Consider the following 27,356-nt stretch of genomic DNA (forward strand, 5'->3'; position numbering starts at 1 on the left):
CAGTGTGACAAAGGGGCAAAGGTCTGGACTAGAGACGCAAGCCCTGAGAAAACCAGTCACTCCTATACGACAGTTAACATGGTCTGAAATGCAGCTAAGGCCCTTTTGAAATCTATCCAGGGGATTTTTACTCTGATGTCCACAGTGACATCAAAAGGAATTCCCCAAACAGAAGAAACTTTTGCAGAGTTTCAGTCCTGCGTTAATTTAGAGAATAAGAGTCGAATGTAGTGGAACGTACCAAGGTGCACAACAAAAGTGTACTGTGTGAGGCAGCACAGCAGCACACAACAATTTCCAAGACCGTTTGTCACAGTTGTATATTTGGTAGGAGACCATTGAGAAGACAGCTAGTCCAAACCTTTGATCCAAATTGAATATCTGCACATTGGATGTTTACAACAGAATGGCCATGTTCTATTGTCTCATTCTGATTTCCTATTTTTTGAAAGAGTATGCTTGTATTCCTAGTTATAGTAGAAGTATACGATCGTACATGGTAATACATATGATCATTTTCTGGGGAGCCATACTAGATAATTTTAATAACCTGTTCAGTTTGATTTTAGATGTAAGAGATTAACTCAACACGAGTTCTAAATGTAATTGGCCTCTGACCTCTTACTAACAGTGAAGCTTAACACCAACTAGTCCATGCATTTGTTACTTCCAGGCTTGACTATTGCAGTTCCTTACTATCAGGAGGTCTCAGTAGCTCCCTTAAACACCTACAGTTGGGGGGTTTGGGGGCTGGAGCCTATCCCAGCTGACTCGGGCGAAGGCAGGGGACATCTTGGACAGGTCGCCAGTCTGTCGCAGGGCTACATATACAGACAAATAATCACATTCACACCTACGGGCAATTTAGAGTAACCAATTAACCTCAACATATTTTTGGCCTGTCGGAGGAAGCCGGAGTACCCGGCGAAAACCCACGCATGCACAGGGAGAACATGCAAACTCCGTCAAGAAAGATCCCAGGTCCACCCCGGGATTTGAACCGGGGATCTTCTTGCTGCAAGGCGAACGTGCTCACCACTAAACCACTGTGCAGCCCAGGCTTGCTTGTTGTTAAGAGAATTTGTAAAAGTAGAATAGGAGCCAGAGCTTTCAGTTATCAGGTACCTCTCCTGTGGAACCAGCTTCCAGTTTGGGTTTGGGAGGTGGACACCCTCTCTATTTTTAAGATCAGGCTAAACACCTTCCTTTTTGACAAATCTTAGAGTTAGTGCTGATTTCAGTCTGCATGATGTACAGAACTGACTTCTTCTTTGACATCCCTTAGTTTTACCCTTAGTTTTACCCCGAGTTATGCTGCTATAGGCCTAGGCTTCTGGGGGATCTCTCTTGATGCACTCAGTCCTTCTCTAACTACCTTTGTATTCACTGTATATACTGTTATTGCATTGCATTCACTCTTTCTCCCTGTGTCCTTCCTCTGAGTGTCACTGGTCCCAGAGCTGGATGCTTCAGATCTGTGGTTGCTGTCCCAGCAACTGGCTTAGTCTCCATCATGTCCCCTGTGGGATGCTGCTGCTGACCTTCCTCCAGCCCATTGCTTCCAGCTGCCCATTTCCACTGATCTACTCTGCATTGCCCTCAGTATACTTGATATGCTCGTCTACATCTATGGCTTTTTATTGTTAACTCGTGGAGTTTTACTTTGATACTTTAAACCTTTTAAACGCAAAGGTGTGAGCACTTTCTTCTTTGGCACTTTTTCAGTGCAACTATGCTAAGGTGCTGTCCTGTCCCTACATCACTGAACCAACTCATCTCACAGATCTTTACGGTGAGCTTCTCTCACTCTCCATCCTTCTCCTGTCGTTGCATGCTGATCTTGGATCTTTTTGCAAGGGCATGGAAATATTACTTTCTTTTTGCTAAATAAGTAAATTTAGAAATTACAGTTGTCTTCTTAATTCCAAATTCTAAATTTAGCATTGCTCTACCAACTGCTTCCAGTGACCATCACTGTTAATTAATTTTTAAAACCTGTATTCACTGTTTGTTGTTTGTTACATTATTGTGTTATTGTTTTTTTTTGTAGCAGTAATCAGTAAATGTTTTTGTGTTATTACTGTTGGTGCTAACAAGTATTTCTTTGTTTGGAAACTTCACCACTTCTGATGACAGATGCTTTTATGAATACTCAATCTGAAATGTTCCTAATAAAGTTCTCTTAAATTACCTGATGTTGATGGTGAAGATCTGAGTGGTGCCCTGACAAATGAGTGCATTTTTAATCTTAAAGTATAGTTCAAGCTGTTCCACTGTATATTACATATATTCTGAAAGCAGGATGTCCCATCATCAGTGGGTTCCTGTAAACGCTGACAGGAACCTTTGGGTCAATTATTATGCACTTTTACAGTGTCCTGTTTCTTTTTAAAGAGCATAAACAATTGCATTCGCAGGAGCATTCTCTTTTTACCTCATTAGATGGAAATTAAAGATTAGGAAAGAGAAATCGCTCATATTAATAAGGCTCGACAACATGTTGGAGTGCAGAACCACTGATATCTTACTTTACTGTTGCACTGTAAGTCTGGTTTTCTGAACACTGAAGTTATGAACTAAAATTACATGATTATATATATTTAAGCAATCATTCACAGATACATTGAGGTATAAATATTGTGTCTTATGACATTTCACACAAGAAAAACAAAGAAAAAAACAAAAGTCATAAAGCTCTGGTTGCTGTTGATATAGAATTTTATTTTGGAAGATATATTTGGTCAAACAATACTTACCAATGCGAAGAAACACTACAATATAATAGTGATTAAATTACACTACAAGCTGTTAAATATTGCGCATATCTCAGTAAAAATACATAAAAGAAAGGGAGCATACAGTATACAGCAGTGAAGACAGTTGAACTCAGATTGATTTGTCTCATCCTGAAGCTTCTCCACCTTCACCTGGTTTTCTGATAAAACAGCATTTGGGAGCTGAAGGTGTGTGATACAAAGCAGTAACACTTCACATCCAAGAAAGGAAACACCCTGCTTGTGCCTCTGATGTAATCACTAAATTCACACGTGACGTTGATGATAACATTAAAGTCACAGCCAACAGGTATGACATAAAAAAAAGAGCAAAATGATGATTACACGAGAGGCTCAGACTGGGAGTATGCTGAGATAGACTTTCATCCTCAGACTGATGTACGTGTAAACAGAGCCAGAGATGATGGAGTAGAGATGTTGTTGCAGGGCAGCTCCCTCCTACTGGAAACCAGCTGTTCAGGTCAGGGATCAGGCTGGGCAGCAGCAGCGCAGTGACACTGTAATGACAGCAGCTACCTGTAAAACACAAACAGAGAAGACACCAGACATCAATCACCCAGCAGACACCATTGACTCCAATAACACCTCATGCTCAGCGATGGCGCTGTCAGCCTGCTCAAATTACATAGAAGATGCACAGCTCTTACTGGAGCCCTGCCTCAAGCTTGTTATTCTCTTTCATTTGTGAATTATTAATTGGTAAAAAGACAATTTGTTCTTTTTATTCTAAAAGTGTCACAGGTTGTGGGAAGTAATTTATGATTGGTGGTCAATGGTTGAGTTTTAATTAAGTCCAGGCCAGGGTTCACAGTGCTGGAGATGAAAGTGGTTCATTAATCACCAACTAGCAGTCTAGCTTTGTACACGAAAGGCCAAAGCACATCACTTTTATCTGAATTACAGTTAATAGTTGTCCAACCGGAAACACATAAGTGAATTAAGCACTGCATGTAGAGAGGATCTGAGGATCACACTGCTGTTTCATGATCAGACATAAGTTTAATCTGATCAAATCAAAGGGTGATGTTGCCCTTCATTTATTGATCTCAACCTGCAAACGTTCAAAAGTAAAAATTAAAAACTAGAAATATTTGAAAAGTTTAAGGCTAAGGTTCAAGTTGCTGGTTTGACATCCAGTGGTATAGGGCTCTGCAACGTCTTTGCTACATTAACACAGGTGGATTATTACACAGTTGTTACACAGTTAGTTTGTACACATTTTGGGCCCATGTTGATCCATGGTTTGAAGTCTCAGCCACCTTCACAACAGAACGGTGGTTTTCATCCTCCAACCTTAAGCTGTTTATTGGAAATGTAGTCCTCATTCATGCACATCCTTATGCAGCTATGGAAGGTGACCACCTTCAGCTGTTATGACCTCTTTCAGTTTGGTCGAAAGGAAAGGTGCATGGTTTCCACCTAGGGTGTCCTGTATGCAGCCTCCATGTAATTTCTGCCATTCCTCTACACTCACAAATACTATTTCTAGAACTTCCAGGGCATTGAATGGGGTAATGGGATTTGGTGCCTGGGTGCAATCCAAAACATTTATTGTGCACATACCAATGCAAGTCACTCTCAGTGTTTTTAATTATCAGTGTGTCTGGTAATTTTAGACCTCTATCTTTTAAATTTTAAGAGGCAAACACTGGGTGAACATTTGCAAAGTTTTTTTTCTTTTTTTTTTTTGGGGGGGGGGGGGGGGGGGGGTTGCTTGTTTGTGGAATCTGCTGCAACAAGCTGCTGTACTTTTGTTGTACAGCAGTACCCAGAGTTCTTTTTTTTGTGTTTATCAAGAAGGACTTTTCAAATGTTTCCTAATGAAGAGCTGTTGACAGTGCTTTTTGGAATCAGACATAAAAAGGTTGACCTCCGTTTTAATGCTGAACATCTCATTCTATCAAGGTTGTAAAATACAGTGGAAAAGAGAAGAACTGACTACTGTTGCATAAGGTTGAGGTTACAGGCCACTGTGGTGAACCAGCTTCAGATGGAAGAGACACTAAACGGCGACAAAAGTCTATCACAGATTTAACCTTAAAGTTAGTGTGATACTTTATTCACACACTCTCTCTTCTCATTTTTTCCTCTTTCTGCAGCCTGCAACTTCCAATCAGACACTCCCAGATAATCACTGAATGAGCCGCCTGCAGCGACATCTCATCTTTTATCACCACTGCTGAGGGCTGCAACTGAGACTGGCCACACACACACACACACACACACACACACACACACACACACACACACACACACACACACACACACACACACCTATTTCTTTTGTATAATGCATTTATATGTAGCAGTTTATTTTCATTTTTATTGAATTTTGTTTAGATACTCTGGCAGTAGTGGTAAAGAAGATTAAAAGTGAGGTGGAAAAATGAATTTGTGCTTCCTAAAGTTTTTTGATGGATCCACGGGTGATAAAGAAAAGATTAAAATTGCATTAGATGAGCAGAACCAGAGTTCATATTTTACATATTTATGCTAAAAATGTGAAGAAAAAGCAACAAAATTAGAATATCCAGCAAAACAGATTGTGCTGAAAATGCCTCTGTAGACCCCAGACGGATATGTTACTAGACAAACCAACACACTGCTAGTCAGATCAAAAATCCCTTCAAATATAAGGCATGTGCTTTTCATTAACTTCATCAGCAGCGATCATTGATGAGGCAGACTTTCAGAAAATGAAAAACCAACATCAGAGCGAGAAGCGATCTCTGAAAGATGTAGGAAAGGTGAGCTGTGTGGAGAGGAAGAGTGATGAGAGGACTATGAAGTTTGACAGGAGAATGAACATGACTACACTACAGAGCCTGTCCATGAAAAGACCCGAGGCATTCGTCAGATTGGTGATTTTGTGCCCATCTCCACGTTTTAATCCTGACCAACTGGAAGGATGTCAGTGTAGGAGGAGATGGGAGAGGAGGAGGTGAATAGATCAGATTTATGTCAAGGTAGGTCTGTATGTGTGTTTAAGGGATGTGTTTATATAGAGAGAGGGCAAAAGTGTGAGAGAGATGTAAAGATTGTTCTTTGTAGAGATCAGAGGCCATGGGGTGACTGTGTCTGCTTGGCTCACATAGTCAGAGAGAGTTCCCAGTCAGGGCCACATCAAAGCTCTGTCTGCCTGCTAGCACATAGAGCAGCCCCTTCTGCTTCCGGAAGATACACACAAACAAACACGCACACGTGCACACGTGCACACGCACACGCACACGCACACACTTGTATGACTAAATTCACTCCTCAACCCATAATACTGCTGTCATCCTTCACCACTGCTTGCTCTATGTTTTAATCCTTAACCATGGCCTTGCATTACAGCTCTGGCTCAATTTCCGGATATGTTCATAGTTTCCAACATGATTTAGGGATGCAACAGCAATAAAATCAGAAAAGACAAGAAATGGTAGCAGTCTAATGACCAGATGCAGTATAAAAATTATAGCCAGAATATCTAAAGCCTTGAATTGATGGGGAAGCTCTCCGAGAATTCCGACAATCTGCAATGCAATAGGAAAGTGAGGCACCACACCTGAAGACCAGCAGAAGCTACAATGAATGGACTGGGTGTCTGTGGCTCAGGTGGTAGAGCATGATACTTAACCCCAAGCTGCTCCTGATGGCAGGCGAGCACCTTGCATGGCAGCTAGGTTGCAACTGATGTGTGAATATGTGTGTGGATGAATATCACAAAGGTAAAAAAGTGCTATATAAGTGCAAACCATTTAAGCCACAGGAATCTTTGTCAGTCTGGAATAAGCATCAAGTTTGGGTCACTACCCTGGACAACTTACTGAACAACTGGGAAGAAACAATTGGAGGTTTTGGCATGTTTGGTTCTACCATGCAACTCTCCCAAGACCACCCATTTTGGTAGCACTTTATAATAACTATACACTATTAAGCATTAGTTAAGCATTGGTTAAGCATAATTTCAGCATTAGTTAATCCTTAAATCCTCATGAACTCATCATGAATTCACCATTAGTAATGCATTACAAAGCATTAGTAAAGACAGTTTTAAATGTTCAACCAACACATTATTAAGCATTAGTTGAACATTAGTAAAGTGCTTAATTCATCGTTAACTCATCATTTGTAACTAATTAGTTATACGTGCTTAATTAATCATGAATTCATGATCTGTATGGCATTTATTATGCATTACTAAGCACTTAATAAATCCGGTTAAAAATGTTTTGTTGCTCATTGATAACCTCAGATGTTAATACTTTATAAAGGGTTAGCAACTGTGTTAGTATATGATTTACAAACACATATTCATACTCAATGAATAACTTATTAATGCGGTTACTACTCATTAGTTAAGTATATTCCGTGAGCCCATCTAAAGTGAGGACTATCTATGCTTTATAAAGCATTTATAAAGGACACAGAAGCAAAGATATACAAAGTGTCAGTTTTATTGGTCCCAAACAATACAAGCTCTTTTAAATACACACTTTAAACAAATACAATCTGTAAAATTTCAAGTAAACTTGACAAACATCTTCAAATAACAACAGTCTGTGATCGTATAAAATAGAAAAATAAAATACAAGCTCTTTTAAATACACACTTTGCAATCCTTAACATTTCAAGTAAACTGGTGAGCTATCTCTTCAGGGCACACACACACCAGAGGTAAGTGGCTGCCTGATTCTGGGATTCCACCAGTGCATTTCAATGGTGTGCCCTTGAAGTGCACAAAGTGCTTTACAGTAAAACAAATATACCGTTTTCAAATATTGCAAGATAACACTAGATAATTTCTGCAACCTGTTTGCCTCTACGATCAGCTGTCATCTCTCCTGCGGGTTCTCTCTCCGACTTCCGCATTTCAGAAAAATTAAAAAAAAAAACGCGCGGTCTCGCTCATAGATATATACAAACTGGTCTCGCTCTCCAGAACCGCGGAGGAGGCTGGGACTTGTAGGACTCTGGGACGTGTAGGACGCTACTGCGCATGCTCTTACCGTCAAAAACGCTAGTGCGCATGCTCCAAAATCCCAGAGTCCCAGAGTCCTACAAGTCCCAGCCTCCTCCGCGGTTCTGGAGAGCGAGACCGCGCGGGTTTTTTTTAATTTTTCTGAAATGCGGAAGTCGGAGAGAGAGCCATATCACGCTGGGGAGATGGCAGCTGATCGTAGAGGCAAACAGGTTGCAGAAATTATCTAGTGTTATCTTGCAATATTTGAAAACGGTATATTTGTTTTACTGTAAAGCACTTTGTGCACTTCAAGGGCACACCATTGAAATGCACTGGTGGAATCCCAGAATCAGGCAGCCACTTACCTCTGGTGTGTGTGCCCTGAAGAGATAGTTCACCAGTTTACTTGAAATGTTAAGGATTGCAAAGTGTGTATTTAAAAGAGCTTGTATTTTATTTTTCTATTTTATACGATCACAGACTGTTGTTATTTGAAGATGTTTGTCAAGTTTACTTGAAATTTTATAGATTGTATTTGTTTAAAGTGTGTATTTAAAAGAGCTTGTATTGTTTGGGACCAATAAAACTGACACTTTGTATATCTTTGCTTCTGTGTCCTTTATAAATGCTTTATAAAGCATAGATAGTCCTCACTTTAGATGGGCTCACGGAATATACTTAACTAATGAGTAGTAACCGCATTAATAAGTTATTCATTGAGTATGAATATGTGTTTGTAAATCATATACTAACACAGTTGCTAACCCTTTATAAAGTATTAACATCTGAGGTTATCAATGAGCAACAAAACATTTTTAACCGGATTTATTAAGTGCTTAGTAATGCATAATAAATGCCATACAGATCATGAATTCATGATTAATTAAGCACGTATAACTAATTAGTTACAAATGATGAGTTAACGATGAATTAAGCACTTTACTAATGTTCAACTAATGCTTAATAATGTGTTGGTTGAACATTTAAAACTGTCTTTACTAATGCTTTGTAATGCATTACTAATGGTGAATTCATGATGACTTCATGAGGATTTAAGGATTAACTAATGCTGAAATTATGCTTAACCAATGCTTAACTAATGCTTAATAGTGTATAGTTATTATAAAGTGCTACCCCCATTTTTTGTGGCTTCTTGTTCTATTACAAATGTGGATGGATTGCTGGACCTGCCAGAGAATTTGAAACACAGGACACTCCTGCATAACATTTAGTGTAGTACAGCAGCAATGACTGCTCCATTAATGTATTCATTCATTAGTCAGGAATTGTAAAACTAACCTGCAAAACTAAATTACAAAAATATGTAATTTTTCAAGCTAAACTAAAACATCTGGACTGCCTGCTCTCAACATGAGGAATGATTGCTTTTCCTTGTCTTACATTGTAGTTAAATGAGTACATGAAGGGTTTGAACTGTTTATGAGACAAAAGAAGACATCTGAAGATGTTACCTGGGGCCCCAGTAACTTTTCATTGGCATTTCTTACAGTTTCTTTTCATGTTTCACAGAAGTCAGGTTTGACTTTAAATGAGTTTAATATTGGCTCTGACAAAGTAATTCATGACCAAAGGAGGTTTTAAATATTAGCAAATCATAAATATTGCCAAGTTGCTGTTTTTTTTCTTCAAATCTCTTTTATCCCTTGGTGAATCATAATTTGCACCTGTCAGCCGTGGCTTTTGACTTTCCAGTAATCAACACACGTACCAAATAGCATGTGCTTTCCTGTATGAAATACAGAAAAAACTTTTAAAACTTTCAGTGTATACAGTGGATATAAAAAGTCTACACAGCCCCGTTCAAATGCCAGGTTTTTGTGTTGTAAAAAAATGACAAGAAGATAAATAATTTCACAAATTTTTCCACCTTTAATGTGACCTATAACCTGTACAACACAATTGAAAAACAGCCCAAAACCTTTCAGGGAGGAGAAGTAAAAAAACAACTGAAATAATGAGGTTGCACAAGTGTGCACACCCTCTTATACCTGGAAATGTGACTGTGTTCAGATTTAACCAGTTACATTCAAACTCATGTTAAATTGGTGTCAGCACACACTTGTCACCATTTAAAATGCCTCTGATTAACCCCAAATAAAGTTTAGCTGTTCTATTGGGCTTATCGTGACATTTTTGTAGCCACATCTTCCAGCACAAGCCATAGTCTGCAGAGAGCTTCCCAAGCATCAGAGGGATCTCATTGTTCAAAGATATCAGTCAGGTGAAGGGTACAAAAGAATTTTCAAGGAAATAAATATACCATGGAACACAAAGAAGACAGTCATTCTCAAGTGTTGAAAATATGGCACAACAGTGACGTTACCAAGAACAGAATTTTTGTCCAAAATTGATAAGACGAGAAGAAAACTGGTCAGGGAGGCTGCCAAGAGGCCAACAGCAACATTGAAGGAGCTGCAGGAATTTCTGGCAAGTACTTGCTGTGTCGTACATGTGACAACAATCTCCTGTCTTCTTCATATGTCTGGGCTATGGGGTGGGGTGGCAAGATGGAAGCCTTATCTTATGAAGAAAAACATCCAAGCTCAGCTACATTTCGCAAAAACACATTTGAAATACACATTTTTTGAAAACACAAAATACTTCATCACAAGGATTACACCTGGGTGGATGGCTAGCTGTATAATAAATAAATAAATAAATCTTGTTCCTATGACACTAGAGATTGGGATTTGGATGTCACATTTAATATATCTAAGAGTTTAGCCTATTAAAATGCTGAGGTTCAGAAAAGATTGTTGGTAGAATTAAATATTCAACAAAACAATAATGTAGGAACGTTGCCACACTATAATTCTGAAGTTCTTTACCTTTTTTTCTGAGGCTTGTTTGTGAAAAGGTTTCACATCAGATTGCCTAGGTTTTATTAACTACACAATCTTGTCCTGAATTGCTCATTTTTACCTAAATCAACACCTTCTGTGCGTGATGGAGTACAGATTAATTCGATTTACCATTAGCGTAATGGACTCCTACTGACCCGTACATACTGCCATATGAGACTACATGTTCTGTGGTTTATGGGCAAGTTTCATTCAGTAAAGTAATGCCCAAGAACAAAACAAAGAATTTTACATGCCGTCTCCAGTCTTTTTGTTAAGACCAGTGGACAAAAAATAAAAAAAATAATAAACACAACTGACCTATGCGTGTCAGTTGTGTCATTGGGGAGGCTTAGATTTTTGGACATTTGTCCCCATTTGGACATTGGAACAGTTATAGTGTGTTTCATGAATTTGTTGTTCATGAAAAAAAAAAAAAACATATGCCAAAACAGGCATGTGTCAATGAAACCATAAAATTACACAATCAAAAAGAAAATGTGTGAACTTTTTAGTAAATCAGTAAGCTGTTATAAAGTTGTGAACATAATAATCATATTATTTTGTTTGTGTATTTTTTGCTCATTTTAGTTCTGAATCATAGGGTATTTAAATCTATGGTAATGTGATTCTTTTGTTAAAGGCAATCTGAACCACAAAACCCAATTCAGATCACAATATTACTGAAAAAAGCTCCTAAGGAAGTGATCTGTACATTCTTCTTACAAGACATGGTTGCAAAAACAGCTTTCACAACTGCAAAATACTAAACCAAGTTTATAGTTGTTTACGTTGCAGAACATTAAGAAGTGGTGTCCCTGTTTCAAAATCAAATGAGTTCATGAGACACACAGCATTCTACATCAAACAAAAATGTCCAATACTAAAGAACTCTGTGGTCTATATTTGAGTGGGAGAGTTACATTGGTTTATCCAGAGTGTTGGGAGATTTAGAGGCTTCAATCTAGTCCGGATCAATGCAGACTCATTGGGTGGGTTGGCGCTGTCCTGCCCCATTTCCAGAACACAGTGTCCAGGTGCTGGAAGCTAATAGCTCAAATCAATCACAGTCAAAACTGGTTCCACAGCACCATCATTGATTGTCAGTCAGCAGTAGGATGAATGGCATCTCTAGACTGTTGTAGAGACCAAGCCAACAGGGTCTGTGTGGTAGAGAAGTGAAATGTTGACACGTCCTGTTAAGACTGAAAGCTTATTGATGAATCTGTGTCCTCAATCAATCAAGTTAAGTATAGTGAAAAACTAATACAGGAGGGTGTACCAAAGGAGGAAGAACGAAATGCCCTCACAAACAACTTTCCATTTGTTTAAAAGTGACTGTATCATGGTTACAAAAGGCACGTTATGCTAGTGGCTGTTTTAGTGTGTTTATTACCAGTCATTTACACTTTAATCACATGAACTTGAAACATGTTTGAGGTTGGTAATTGTTGTGTATAGTAAAAGCAGCATTGTAATTGGTTTGGGTTTTTTTTATAGTATCTTCCTTAACCCTAATCTTTACTGGTTAAGATGAGGGTTCATCCATTAGTTTGTCCATCGCAGGGCTAACACAAACACACAGACAACCATGCATGCTCACACTCAGACCTACTGCCATTCTAAAATCAACAAAGAGCTCACCATGTCTTCTGATTGTGGGAGGAAGCCAGAGCACCCATGCAGGCACAGAGAGAGCACGCAAATGCCAAACAACAAGGCCTGAGCCGAACCTTCTCGCTGTGAGGTGACAGTGCCAACCAGTTCAGCAGCTTGCTGCCCCTGAGACGTCAAACGTGTTAGGATGGACTCTAAACTATGCATTAGTGTGAAAAGGCTCTGTTTTCTCCACTACTGGTGTGATTTTCACCATTATCTTTACACTTGGCCACAGTATTTTATTGCATTTGAGCCCTATCAGTTCTGAATTGCTGCAGAATTATTGCCTCATGTTATACCTTTATCTCCCTCTCTCTCTCTCTCTCTCTCTCTCTCTCTATATATATATATATATATATATATATATATATATATATATATATGGCTTCATACAATGTAGCCTGAATTTGCACAGTATCCACATTTGTTGGTTTTGTTTATGTTGGAAATTAATCATCTTTCTGTATGAAAATATTCTCTTCTATGCCGATGATATAGTTGTTTCCTTTAAAAATATTCTTTTATATTTTATCTTAAACAATTCAAAGCATTGTTCTGATTAAATTTTCAGTATAGTAGCTACTAACTTACTGAACAAACCAGTAATGTTAAACAATGATTTCTTACATTCTACAAATAAACCATTGTTTACTCGATATACTCTAATCAATCTAAGACTGACAAAAAAGTTTAAATCTAGGTACTTGGTTTGAATTTAACCATTGAGTCCATATTATTGTGTTCTAGTGTATTATGTTCTGCTTTTTCCAGGTGGTCTTGAAGTCACTGAACCAAATGATGACAATGTTGAACGATGAGATGAGCTGTTTGTGATTTGAAATCCTAAATGGCCCTTCAGCTCCAAACAATCTCCGTATTTCTTCACTTTTCACTCTGTTACCAAGACAGAAACATCTTATTAGAGTGATTTTACCAGCACTCAACTCTGCACAAGCATTTTAAAACCAACAGATTATTCCTCTCCTCTTCATGAAAAGATTTGGAAAGAGATTTCCTGTCATATTACAGCCAGTAGCTCTTTTTGTCATTTCAAAACCACATATCAGCAGTTACAGATTGAAGGACTAAACTGTAATCAGTGACTGTCACCAGTTTCACCACCCACTATCCACATGCCCCATCATAGAAATCACATCCGTCTGCTGTTTACTGTTTCTTCTTGTTTCTGTATTTATAATGCTTGATCTCATTTTGTATTCTTTTGTCTCTGTCACTCGCTTGTTATCCATCTGTGAACTGCTTTGATGTCTGGAGAAAAGGAGCATCACTTAAAGAAAAAAGAAGGTATTTAACTGAGGTGGGCCTGTAGCATGAATATTTTTAGTTTTCCTGGTTTACATAAAGAAAATGAATTGCATAATGTAACTGAAGCAAAAGGCAGATATGGCTAGAAAACAAACAATAGTACAAAAAGGCTTTACTTTTTATTTTTTAGGTACCAAACCTGCATATTGTTAATGTAAGGTCAGGTTTCATCTTGAAGTGCATTTGAGAATATGCATTCTGCCATTGGAGGAAAAATCACTGAGAATCCAAAAGGGAAATGAGTCAATCTATTGAGATTATGAATATATAGAATCGGTACAAATATGTAAAACACACATTTTTCTAAATTCAAGCACGGTCATTGACTTGAAAAGTGGTTTATTATGGGCTGGCTACACTGTTTGCCAGTACCAGGACTGTTGTAGCTGTGGTACGTCGCTCTAGGGCTCATTTGCATAAAGTAGTTTCATTTCTACTTTATGCAAATGAGGTGGGGGGAGTGGAGGTCAGACGGATGGTGCAACTTTCGTTAAACGTCTAAACTAGCCGTCGTTGAGCTAAAACAAGGACATATTTTGCAGTTCATTTTCTCGCCTCAAATGCTTTTGGAAACGCTTTATGCTGAACAGTTTTCATAATAAAACAGTTCAACATGGCAGCTCAGTTGCCATGTTGAGCTGACGTTTCTACCCCACTGAAGGTCTGAAGGGAGTCATGTGACCACATAATGCCCTGCAAGTGACCCGTCCACCAAGCGGCCGATATTCAGATGCGGCCTCTTTCCATGCGAGAAATAACAGCACTGTAGACACGTAGCTTTAGCTCTGGTGCTTGCAGCAACATGTTTTACATTGAGGTGATCCTGTCGGCTTGAAGTGGTGTGGTGATCAGAAAACTCTTTGTTACACGATTTCCACACAACCATGCTTTTATCCTCGCTGCCAATGGGAAGATTTTCAACAGAAAACTTGCACCAACAATGCAAGCAATGCGGTCTCGTCTTCCTTCACTGTTGACCAAACTTTCTTCACATCACTCAGTGCATCCTGTGTATGTTCTTCATGGTAAACAGACTTTAGGTTCATTATCGCTACCTACTGGGCTGGAATGTTGATCAGTGTTACCGGGGTGCCAAAAATTAGGTAACTGAGAAAGGTGTGATTAAATGCATTGTTTTTTAACGTGTTATTTTTTCTATAACCAATTAATCGAAATTAATGCACTAAAGTCCCAGTCCTAATTTATTATTTAGCCTTTTAATGGGATCTGCTCTCTTGATCTTAACAATGACTACAGCTTATGGTACATGTCCACAGGATCTGTCACTTTTATGCCTTCTTTTCATTGTTTGTGGAACACCCTGCATTGCATTCTGATGGCATGTCGTCACGTTTCAAGTGACTAAGTGTCGTGTCGCCTGCTAGCTGCCCACACCTCATTTGCATAAAACTGATGTGGTCTGATGCCTCACGAAACTGTCTTAAAACCTCTAAACTAGCCACTGTTGAAGTAAAATGAGAACAGATCCAGCAACTACATAGCATATGTCTCGCCTCAGATGTTTTCAGAAATACTTTTTGCTGAACTGTTTTCAAAATAATGAGAATGTTTGCGACTGAGCCACCATGGTGTTCCGATTCTTCTATAGGGTTGGATTCCAATAAAAATAATGGTGCGTGTCCTCAGGATTTGTCATTTAAACGACTTTCATTCATTGTCTATATGAAACAACCCACAGTTCATTCTGGTAGCATCAAGTCACGTTTCGAGTGATGGAGCGTCACATTGCCCGCTATCTGGCCGCATCTCTACAGGTCTGGTTTTCGGTGAAGGTAAACGCTTGTTATCACACCACCTAATAGCCTGCTAGTGACATGCCTATCAAGCATGTGATACTAGGAAATATTCTGTAACTTCATGCATAAAAATGCCCCTGTGGACAGGTACAATTATAGCATGAATTTGTCTGTTCATGTCCAAACTCGGCCTTCAGTTTAGTTAGGTTTTTCCTGTTTGGTGGTTCAGTATCATTATTTATATATCCTTTCTAGCCTGATCAAATATTTAAGGAATGTATAAAAATGTACCTTTTTTCTACTGATCAATAAGTATGCTCTATTTGTCTGATGTGGTACAGACTGGTGTCAACCGCTGACTGCTATTACTCACAATCATCTTATTTTTGCCAAGTCAATTAACCGTAAACCGTGTTCAAACAGTTTTAAACATAAGAACATCTCCAGTTTGTCACTCAGAGTGGTCCCAGTCCCACAGTGGGTCTCATATGATCCAGCATTAAGTACTCCACCCGAGGATGACACTCATTTCACCTGTTAAGGTTATCAGTGAGCTTTAGATAATCTCAGATGGTGTGGAAAGCCATTAGTGGTGCATGCAGAGCCGAACAGACACGTAGGCAGCGGAGTGTTTGCTTGTGCTTTACAGCTGAGAGAAGGGTGGCATTTTGATTTGATTGGGGATTAAAGGTCATGCGGAAGTATTTATAGGCTTCTGCTCAACTTTTGGCTAATCATTCCCCCACAGCTGTGAGTTGGAGGAGTCGGCAGCGCCCTCAGATCACCGTTGTCACACTGTGTTGTCTCCCACTTTGCGGTGACAGAGCCTTACCCACCCAGCCAGTAATCCCCTTCAGCAAAGTTTGGAGTAAGCTGACGGCAAGGAAAAAGATAAATAAGGATTTTCATTTTTTACCATGTAATGAAAAATTGCATAGCACTTTCTCTCCTTGCTGCATTTATCGCTAATACAGTTTCAGATATCCCTTTGCTGTAATTTACCACAATGCATACAGACTTTCCACCTTAGGATTTTAAGGGTTCAAACAATTGAAGCTGACTCAAATAATCATTCCTTCTTCCTGACTGAGTGTACAGACGTAACATCTGTCAAGCTTCCTGAACCAGTGCCAGGCTGAGTGAGTAACACATCTGTACGCACAGGAAACCTCTCCCACTTAGAGGAGAGAGATTGAGGACGTCAGTGACAAATGTCTTGCATTAACTTTGTTGTTTATTTTTTCCCCCGGAAGATGTGAAATAACCCTATTAAATCAAGTAGTCACTTGGCCATTAATCTCAATGCAGCTGACTAGTCCCTCAAAGCTAATGGGGTTTAGAATTTGCATGAGGCGAGTTTACCCACAAAGCTTCACCTAAGAGGATTGCTGTTCAGACAGAGAGCTTATTGTCACACTTGTTCATAGACATGGATTAACGATACGAGACCCAAAGAACTCCACTAACTGTGGCAGCAGCTCACAAGTTCCCCTTCACAGATCTCAGTTTCAGAGGGACAGAGATTCAGTCAGTGGCATGCATAGCAAAATACCTAGCATTTCTGTAATATCTACAAACACTTGTCCAGTGCTGACTGGTTGAGCATTCTTCAAAATCATGTCCTCAAGCAATGTACTTGTAGAAGTTAAAGGGAAAGCAAAATATAATTATTGTTTTTGCATCCTGTTTCAAATGACTCCCTTAATTTGCCTTCCTGCTTCCTGAATATCAATTTCGTTTTCAATATTTATTTTTGTCATATCGTCGCAGCATTGCAGTACTCCTCAATTCTAGCTCTGTGTTGTCAACTTAGCTTTTTACATCATTTGAATAAGCCTCTTTCAGTGCGAGCATGTCTGCTGTGTTTCATAGTGACTAAAGCAGCTTTAGGGGCTAAATATAACATGTATCCACTGCATTAATTCTTTAATATTTATCAGCGGGAAAAAGGTGCTTGAAATGTGGCTTATATCCATGTTTAAAATTCAGCAGGAAAATACACAACTTCTGCTCAAGTTCTGACATAGTTTGATTAACACACACATACACAGAGACTCAGAGTCAATCTCCAGGAAAGCACAAATCCTTCAATGTCCCTGCGAAAAACTCCACCTCTGCCCACATTGTGTTACCAGTCTGCAATATGAACAGCAGCCTAAGCACCAGCTCTCACTCAAAAGCGACAACAGGCTGTTATGACACAGCATCAGGACTGCAGTTTATTCTGGTAAAGTGTTGTTTAGGCATTGAGGTTGTATAACACATACTCACACATACACAGTGTACAAAAAAAAAAAAAGGAAAATCACTGCAAACAGGGAGTTTTGAGGGCAAATGGACACATACTCTGTTGTCTTCTCTAAAACCATCCTTTTGCTGGAGTCCCTTCATTTTAAGGATCACTACAGGACTGGAGGTGATGGCTTTTTGAAAGCTAACATCGAAGCACGAAGGTCTGTGCCACTCTGGAGTCATAGTCCAGAGGTGAAATCATGGGTGACTTAAGGTAAAGCCGTTATAAAATGACAAGTGGGAAGCTTGACAGATAAAGTACCCGATACAGACAAAGTGACAGCTTATCAAAATAGTTACACTGGGTGCTAAATAAGACACTGGTAACTAGGCACTGTGTTCCAAAGATTCTTATCCATCATACAATAGCATCAGGGTGGCCCTAAGTGGTCCGAAATTATTTCTGCAGAAATACAAGCCCAACGATCTGGTCATAAGAAAGCCAAAAGAAGACCAACGAGTCCGCAGCTGATCTCAGCATCATGTGGTCAGTCTGGATCACATGAAGAAACAGAGACAGTGAGACAGTCTGAATCCATGGAAGAACTTAGTCATGTTCTTCTACCTGCTACCCAGATATATTGAGTGCATGAGTGGAATATATTGATAGCTATCTGTCAAATTTATTTTGATTTAAACCTGTTCTTAAATATCAGAGAACTCTGGTGGGTTCAGAGTAGAGAAACACAGCTGAATGTGCTCCTGTTTTCAGCCAGTCTGTACAAACTGCAGAACGTGTCGCAGCAGGTTTTTAGTTCCATGCCAAAGTAGATATTTATTTAAAATGTATTTATACGCCCTCTCCTGATCTGTCACCACTATTGCTTGATTCTTAGTCATGTTTACAATCAGAACGTAGTAGGTCAGGGTTTAAGGAGCGATAGTTATATCACAAACACATACTACACACACTCTAAAATTTACATTATTTACTACATGATAATTGTTATAATATACTTTTTCTTTTTTCTTTATCTCTGATAACAGTTGTCAATACCATTCATTAAAACTTGCATTAAATAAAACACATCAAACTATTTCTCGTTAATACACATGTTTTTGATTACCAAATTCAGTAAAAATCTACTGCAAGCAACTTATTTTTATTTGTACATTCCATCATTGAAAATATGTAACGATGCTCATGTGCAACCTGCTGAAAAATGTAATATGGATTTTGGATACAGCACATGATTTTTGGTTTGTGTCTAAAGTTACAAACTTGAATGTAGTCAAAATTAAAGGAAAGTTGACAGTCAATGCTTAACAGAAACCAGTGCTGACAACTGACTGGAAACAGGAAATAACAGCTCCAGTGTTTAAGTCATGCATTTTGTTGACCCAACCAACCTAAATAACTTCCCACTTCGTCCATCTGTGCTTAAGATAGACATCCCTGTGAGATTCACATGAACACAAACTTTCTAATGTCAAAAAGCAATTTTTCCCATCATCCCAAAACATTCATTAATAACGTTACTCACTGTCAGCCATTCCTTCTCTGTGGATTGTTAATTTATGCATTGTTTACAATTGAAGGCACATTTTATTGATGATCATTTATGAATAAAAAACTCATCCCTACTACAGTACATAAATTAAAACTGGTGTACACAGGTATTAATATCGTACATGCTGATGTGGTATCTATGTGTAATTAAGCACAGATGTTGACTGCAATGATGTAATTTGACATAATGTCCTATTGAATTTTCCTTTTCAAGCAGTTCAGTTAGTAGCAATCTTGAGAATTTGGCCTTCAGTTTTGTATACTGTCAACTGTTTTGATCCTTTCATTTATTTTCCAGTGTCCATTTTGTTCCTCTTTTTTTTCTCTATGGTTGTTGTTGGAGGTTGAGGGAAAATGTGATTTCAGAATTCCTTTTTGAAATGACAAATTTTACAAGTTGCTTGGACACAGTCAATATTTATAACCAGAAAATGTAAAGGTATGTATGGGTCTGCAGTGCACACAGTGACCTCCAAGGATATTACCCCAACATTATATGCCTTGTGCCTAAGTTTTGATTGGCTTGAATGCCAGTTTATTATCAATATTGGCACTCTCCAAAAAAAGATAAAGTCTACTCATGATTTCAGAAAAACCTTATCTCATCCCTCAAGCTTCATCTAAAAAGGTCAGTGAACACATTCATGCTAACAAGTAAAAGAACCAATGGCAAGTGACTTCATCAATACTTTATGTTCTCTAGCACTAAGCTCAGGATAAACTTGAAAGCATTTTCAGAACTGTCTGTATAACATCTTTGTATTTTGGGCTATATTATGCATATTTGAGCTTTTTGTTGCCACTGATCGTGTTCCAGAATTTAGCTGTCTTTAAAGACATATATGATCATCAAATTCATTGCGATTTCTTTGTAAGGCACAGTCATTGATATTACATTGCTTCCGCTCCTCCTAATGAATTAAGTCCCATAAAATATATGGTCTAATGCGTATTGCTTTAATGATACATGACTTTATCGTTCCTGGAAAAAAAAGAACAAATAAATGCCTGTTTATTACATTAAGCACCTGTTAAAACAAAATAGTGCTACAAATGAATACATCTTACACTGCTGCCTTTCTTTGCTGGTTTGATCTTCCAGTTTAATGCTGCAGTACAAGATAATTTAGTACTGTCATGAAAAAGTAAGAAAAATAAAGTTAAATGGTACATGATGATGAATCACTTTAAAGCAAGCGTGTCTTTTACATATAAATGAGCGTCTGCTACTTTGAAGCCCTTGTCAAATGAGTCCAAACAGTGCTGACTAAGGCCATCAGTGCTGTCAGTGCAAAATGATCAGTTACATCTAGTGTCTATGGCGACATTCCTCTGCTGGTGCACAAGTAGTGATGCGTTTTAGATCAAGCAGAAATTATCAGTCTACAGAGCTGAAGAAGGGAACCTTAGCCAAAAGCAACTGAGAGTATGGTGGAGCATATAAAAAAAAAACATTCGCTATCACAATTCACAAATTTCTGATGTATTTCTGAATGCAAAAAAAGAGGAAAATTCTAGGCTTGAAAACAGTGATTGGTAAGGAGACCTATTTTAAAATCATGCAATAAGAGGTTTTTGTTTAATTACTGTCACTACCAGCAGAAGACAAAAAGTTTACACTGAAGGTTTAATAATAGGAGATCTTCAGTTTGTACACAGTTTATAAGGTCTCAGTAAGTGTAACAAGATGACATGGCCTGGGAACAAGAGTCTTTCTCATCAGTCAGATTAACCTAGATGTAGTCTTTAACTGGTCTCTTTTGGCTGCTTCTGTTTTTGTTTTCTTGATAAATGTAAATCCAACATTTGCTCTAATTTTAGTGGTACAAAATCAGAAGATTAACCAAAGCCACTGATTTACTGTTCACGATGTTTTGAATTATTTAGTCTGACTCCAAACTGTTAAATTGATCAACCAACACTCACATTTGTCGAGCCTCTCCAGGCTAAAAATGGCAAAAGCCAGCTTCATCTGCTGTGATGGAACCCTATGTAGAATAAATCACAGTTAAAGCAAGAGTTCTGAATCAAGTTTCTATTCAAAGTTAAAGGAACTCAGAGGAGGAAAATGCAAATTAATGCATATTTTCCAGTTTTACAAGTTGGATTTATTGCGATAAAAAAAGGTGGTGGTGCTCGTTCTCCAGTCAGCTGCCTCATTGGTGTATCAACTGAAGCAAAATGCAAAAAAAACATAAAATGAAACTGGCTCCAATTTAGTAAATCATAATGTACATGAAGCACGTGACAGTGGAATGGATCAGAGGAACATAAAAACCATGTGGAGCAAAATGAAAACTGTGATCTTCCTCAAACTAGTACATGAAACTGACAGAGCTCCTTGTATGATGCTGTCTACATAATTTTTCCCCATGTCGTTTTTCATGTCCATCATCTTGCTGTGCCTCTCTTCTTGTGCTTCTTTATCTCTCTGAACCAAGCAGACACACTAAAGGTTAATGATTTTCAAATAACTACAAAAGTAGACAATTAATGTGTATGATGGTCACTTTGTGTACACTGTAGTGCTACGATGAAAGACAGAGAAACAACGGAGCATTTGTGCACCGTATTAGAAGGTATAGAACATTTTTATTATGGATTGAAGAAGTCTTCCATTGTTGTCTTATCCTTTAATATTTGTGTGAAGCCAGGTATGTGCCCAGTCAAATATCTGGTCTAGTTTAAATAGACTGAAATCCACAGTCGGTGGGGCATAAAACCCTCTGATTTCTAGTGTTACAGGATGCTTATGCAGTTGAGGGATAAACTCTGCACCTGATTAAAAGTCATTACTGCCTGAGAGAGCCTTTACGTTTTTATTGATTACTGAGGTTCATGATATTCAAGGCAGAGAAACAACTTGCTGTTTGGATGCAAACCATGCACACACCAAACCAATTCATGACTGTGTGTTTGAAGTTTTTGAAAAAGAAAAATGGCCATTTCTCAAAATTTTCTGTACTCATCTAAAAATTATGACAACTCTCTAAATCATCATCCAATCATTGGCACTTCTAAAAAACAAGCCATCCTAAAATTTTGCAGTTGCCAATAATCTGAAGTAGTGCAGCTACACATACAAACTACCATACTCAGCCTTCAAACACCTCAGGAAGATTTATGGACAGCCCATATTAGAAACTGATGTGGAATCAAAGATGTTAAACTCCAAACACTCCTTCTCATCGTATGACATTTACAAACCTCCTAACACTTCTTTCAGAAAATGCATATCATCTTTGAAATGACTCAACATTAAAGCATCACTTCAAGTAAATCAACAGAAAACAAGATATTAAGCTACATGTCCACTAGATGCATTTTTCCTGCATGTAAATGTGCCGCATCTGAAATAATCGGCATGGTGGGCGGTCACTAGCAGCTCACTATGTGGTCACATGACAGGTTTCAGCTTTAGAGATGTGTCAGATCAACATGGCAGCTCATCTGCAAACTTTCTCTTTAATCTGAAAGACACCTCAGCAAAAAATACTTCTGAAAGCATTTGAGGCAAGAAATAACCTGTGCCGTAGCTGAATCTGTCCTTGTTTTAGTTCAACAACAGCTAGTTAAGACATCTGATTAAAGTTTTGCCATGCGTCAGACCTCTGCATGCCACACTCAATTTGCATAAAGTAGAAATCAAATCTACAAATGAGCTGCTACCTGCTCCCGGGAAATGCACTGGATCACAGCTCGTATGTTTTTACCTTTTTTGCTCACTCTTATTTAGGTTCACATTTAAACACTGAAGCTGCATGTTTGAAGTGCTGCTGTTACATCCCAACTGCTGTTAAACTGTATTTACTGCAGTGTGGAAATGATGCAGATAGTATTGTGCTGGTATGAGACTCTTGCATGTTGCTATTCCCTCAGTTAGTGGGTTTTTGGTGAGTAACACTAATGGTCAGTAGATACACACATGCTGGGAATTCAGATTTTTAGGATCACATAATAAAATCAGCCAAAAGTTTGATGAAGGATACCACAATAATTTTTTTTCCACCTCACTTGAAGACGTTTCCCTAAGCTTCATTTCAGCTTTGTGTTGAAGTCTGTTCTCCTTTGAAAAATGTTTAATTTCTCTTATAATAGTAGTACTGTTCACATATCAACATAATTGAACCCACCGCAGTCCTGTAATTACTTGTAGCAGCAGCAAAGTTATAGTTTGGCTTTAAAGCTTCTTTTCATGTTTGAAGGTAGAGTCAGTACCACTAAATTGCCTTAATGGTTAATTTTATTTTGATTAATGACAGCAATTTTCCAAGCACTGAGTAACTGGCCGGATATTATAGCCACTGTATATGTAATAATAGGGCCGTATAAGTCCTGCTTGCTTCAGTCAGACCTAGAATAGCTGGAATTGGAACAAAAATGAGAAAAAGAAGATAACATTTCCAAGTTGCAACTATTTATCCATTCATTTTCTATATCCTGGTATTTCCTCTGTAGGGTCACGAGGGGGCTGGAGTCCATCCCAGATGACTTAGAATGAAGGTAGAGTACAGCCTGGACAGCTCACCAGTTCATCACAGGGTCATACAGACAACCTGCAATTTTTTATTTTGAAGTTAACAAATGTAGCTCAGTTGAAATGTACACATCATGAAATGTCGTGGCTTATTAATTTAACTCTTTCTTTTTCCTTTCCCTGTGGCTTATAAAGAGCAGGAAACCTGCCTTCTAGCAGCCAAGACACATAATGCTCAGAGTATGTTTCTGGAACATGGCACTGACATACATATAGGGAGATCTTACTCCCCAAATGACTCTGTAAACAAGATGTGAGGGCAATGCCAGTAACATAATTTGTATAGAAATACGTGTCAGGGTGCAGTCATTGCATTATTTAGAGTGCCATAAAGAGCCAGGCTATTGATTTGAGAGCAGAAGCGGCTCCCCAGTTATTTCTGTCATCGTCAACCTCATTAAACTGATGTATGCCACTTGCCATTGTCCTTTCTGCCTCTTTTGCTGCTGTTCTCCATTTCTTTTTCACTTTGCACTCTGTCTGGCTGGTCATCTGTTCATTTAAACTGTGTGAGAGACAATGTGAGCATCTTTTACAATGCTAGCTAAAACTTCCAGGATATGGTCAGCTCTACTTCTGCAGATTTCATTATTAACATTAACACATATTAGCATTTTTTTTTTGTCAATGTTGGTCTGAGTAAAACAAGAACAACTCTTGAAGAAATGTTTTGGTACTGATTTTTCCTCCCTTGTTCTTCAGTAGCCACACACATTTTGGTGTTACCCGGGGTGAACCGAGTGGTTTGTGAACATTCGCCCTGACTGCAAATGTGAATGATCAGTCAATTTCCAATAATGAAACAAAACAATAAAAAGTAAATACATAAAGCGATAACTGATTGTTAGTCTCACAGAGGTAGAAGAAACAAGCTGTAAAAACTGAGATACTGTCACTTTTAATGACCCTGTAATTCTCTGCTTTAATATATAATTTGTGTCCAGGCCGTTATGGCGTTATGTAGTTAGGATCCAAAAAAAAGGAGCTGCATTTCAATAAATTAAGATAAAGATCAAATATATTTTGGTAAATGTGGATTATGGACATGGTTACCATTTCAAAACATGTTTCTAAATAGGTTGAAGACCATTATCCTACCTTTCTGAGTTGTTTTGAGTTTTGTCTTGTCTAATTTGTTTGATAATTTCACATCTATGTCATATTTAACGTTCATACTAACATAATTTATATTGCAAAAAGACAAAGCCTGTAACTAGTCGATAAGATTCACCAATACAGAAAGTAGTCTGTATTTTTGACAAAATGTTAACAGCAGCTGAAATTTAGTTTGTTGTTTCCAGCTGTATGTAGTAGTCTTTCCACCGAGTTTATTAATTACTTGCAGCATCAGACATCAACAGCATCCATATGAGCATCTTCAAATCAATGAAGCTGGGCACAACAGCAGCAACATCATTAATTAGGCTGCTTATAATTACAAATTCAAATTATTCTAGACATGGAGACAGGATCGATAAGGTTCTAACACTGAATGAAATTGAGCATTTGTCTTTACATCAGACCTTGTGAGTTTATAAGCTACAGACTAATGATTTGTTACATTTCTTCTTATAACAGAAAGTAATGAATTTAAATCTATTTAATTTTGTGATCCCTGGTTCGGTTGTTGACCACATTATTTACCAGGTTATCAGTAATTGCTGCAACACTGATTATATTGTTAAAGTAAACCTCCCAGATGAAAACTAGAGTTTAAAAGTTTGGGGTCATCCAGACAATTTCATGTTTTCCATGAAAACTCACTTTTATCCATGTGCTAACATAACTGCACAAGGGTTTTCTAATCATCAATGAGCCTTTCAACACCATTAGCTAACACAATGTAGCATTAGAACACAGGAGTGATGGTTGCTGGAAATGTTCCTCTGTACCCCTATGGAGATATTCCATTAAAAATCAGCCGTTTCCAGCTAGAATAGTCATTTACCACATTAATGTCTAGACTGGATTTATCATTCATTTAATGTTATCTTCATTGGGAAAAAAAAAAAGTGTTTTCTTTCAACAATAAGAACATTAAGTGACCCCAAATTTTTTAACGGTAGTGTAGTTTTTCCAAAAAAAAAAAAGAAAAAAGACATTTCATTCCTCATTTAAAAATCCAGAATCTATAAAAATGTAAACAAAGTTCTTACCTTCAAGTCAGATTTCAGGTTAGCTCAGAGAAAATGTCCTTTTCAGCTGAAGAATATGAAAACAATCTTTTTGTTAAGAACGGGCGGAGTGAACCCAAGCAGCAGGCGGACAGACAAGCAGATTGATAATAGACAGGGTTTTAATAATAAAAGGAACACAAAAACTCTCCCTGTGAGAGACACGGAAAACAAACAGACAGGGCTAAACTAAAACATACTCAGGGTGATGGCGTGGGCCGTGGTGGTGGCTAAACTAAACCTAACAGGGAGAGGTGACTCACACTATGTCCGGGGAATCAGGAGACGAGGTGGGGGACAAAGTTGAGACAGCCGGTGATGAGGATATGGCGTGAACCGAGGAGCAGGCTGACCAGGAGCAGGCTGACCAGTAGCAGACGAAGGAGGGGTGCAGAACGGGGGGAGTAGTGACGAGCAGACGAGGGGTTCCGAGGTGAGGAGGGAAGACGGAGCCAGCAAGGTAATCCACAAGGTGATAGAATCCAACAGCGATGTGTGCATGACAGAGTTCCACATGCAATAGCCCAGCATTGAGCTGTGAGGAGAACCAGGCTTTTATCTGCCGGTGATTGCTGATCACCAGCAGCTGGGCTCTATCACAGCTGCTCATAATTAGGTGAGCCAGAGCACCAGAGCAGGAGGAGGTGTGAAAATACACCCCCTCAAGGTGCGCCTCCTGGCGCACACTGGACCAGCTGGGGTGCCGGTGGGGCGTCTTGGGGACCCACAGGAAGCTGGCAAGAGGGACCGCTCCAGGGGGCGACCCGAGGGACGGGTGGGCTGGGACCGGACGGGTGGGAGGGACAACTCCGGAGGACGGCCTGGAGGCTGGACAGGCCTGGGCAGGACAGGCTGGAACCAGACTGGCTGAAGAGACCACTCCGGAGGCCGGCCCAGAGGCTGGACAGGCCGAAGCAGGACAGGCGGGAGGGACCGCTCCAGAGGACGGCCCGGGGGCTGGACAGGTCGGGACCGGACAGGGAACTGATGACCGGGCCGACGAAGGTCCTCAGGAGGCCGGACTGGGAACCGGCAGCTGAGCCGACAGGGACCTTCTGGAGGCCGGGCTGGAATCCAGCAGTTGGCCCAACGGGGACCCTTTGGAGGCCGGACCGGGGACCGACAGGGGCCTTCTGGAGGCCGGGCTGGGAACCGGCAACTGATCCAACGAGGACCTTCCAGGAGCTGGACTGGGTGCCGGCGGGACCCCTCCGGTGGCCGGGCCAGTGGCCGGACTGGGTGCCAGCGGGGCCCCTCTGGGGGCTGGGCTGGCAGCCGGACTGGGTGCCGGCGGCGATGGGACCTCTCTGGAGGCCGGGCTGGCAGCCGGACTGGGTGCCGGCGGCAACGGGATCCCTCCGGGGGCGAAACTGGAGCCGAAGACCCCTCCGGGTGCGAAACTTGAGCCGGAGCCCCCTCCGGGGACAGAGCTGGACCCGGAGTCGGGACTGGGGACTCTTCCAGGGGTGGAATAAGAGCAAGGACTGAGGGCCCCTCAGG

The 27,356-nt window shown here is 39.5% G+C and overlaps 1 protein-coding gene across 1 annotated transcript in view; it reads right to left on the reverse strand.

The window, feature by feature from the left end:
• Positions 1–2,700: 2,700 nt before the first annotated feature.
• Positions 2,701–27,356, reverse strand: part of tsnare1 (T-SNARE Domain Containing 1) — a 217,941-nt gene continuing 193,285 nt past the window's right edge. The window contains exon 12 of the mRNA XM_051956820.1: positions 2,701–3,311. The gene's annotated coding sequence lies outside the window, so the exon portion shown is untranslated. The remainder of the gene's footprint in view (positions 3,312–27,356) is intronic.

This window comes from Acanthochromis polyacanthus, chromosome 12, assembly GCF_021347895.1.
Source record: "Acanthochromis polyacanthus isolate Apoly-LR-REF ecotype Palm Island chromosome 12, KAUST_Apoly_ChrSc, whole genome shotgun sequence".
In the NCBI taxonomy this organism is placed as follows: Eukaryota; Metazoa; Chordata; class Actinopteri; family Pomacentridae; genus Acanthochromis; species Acanthochromis polyacanthus.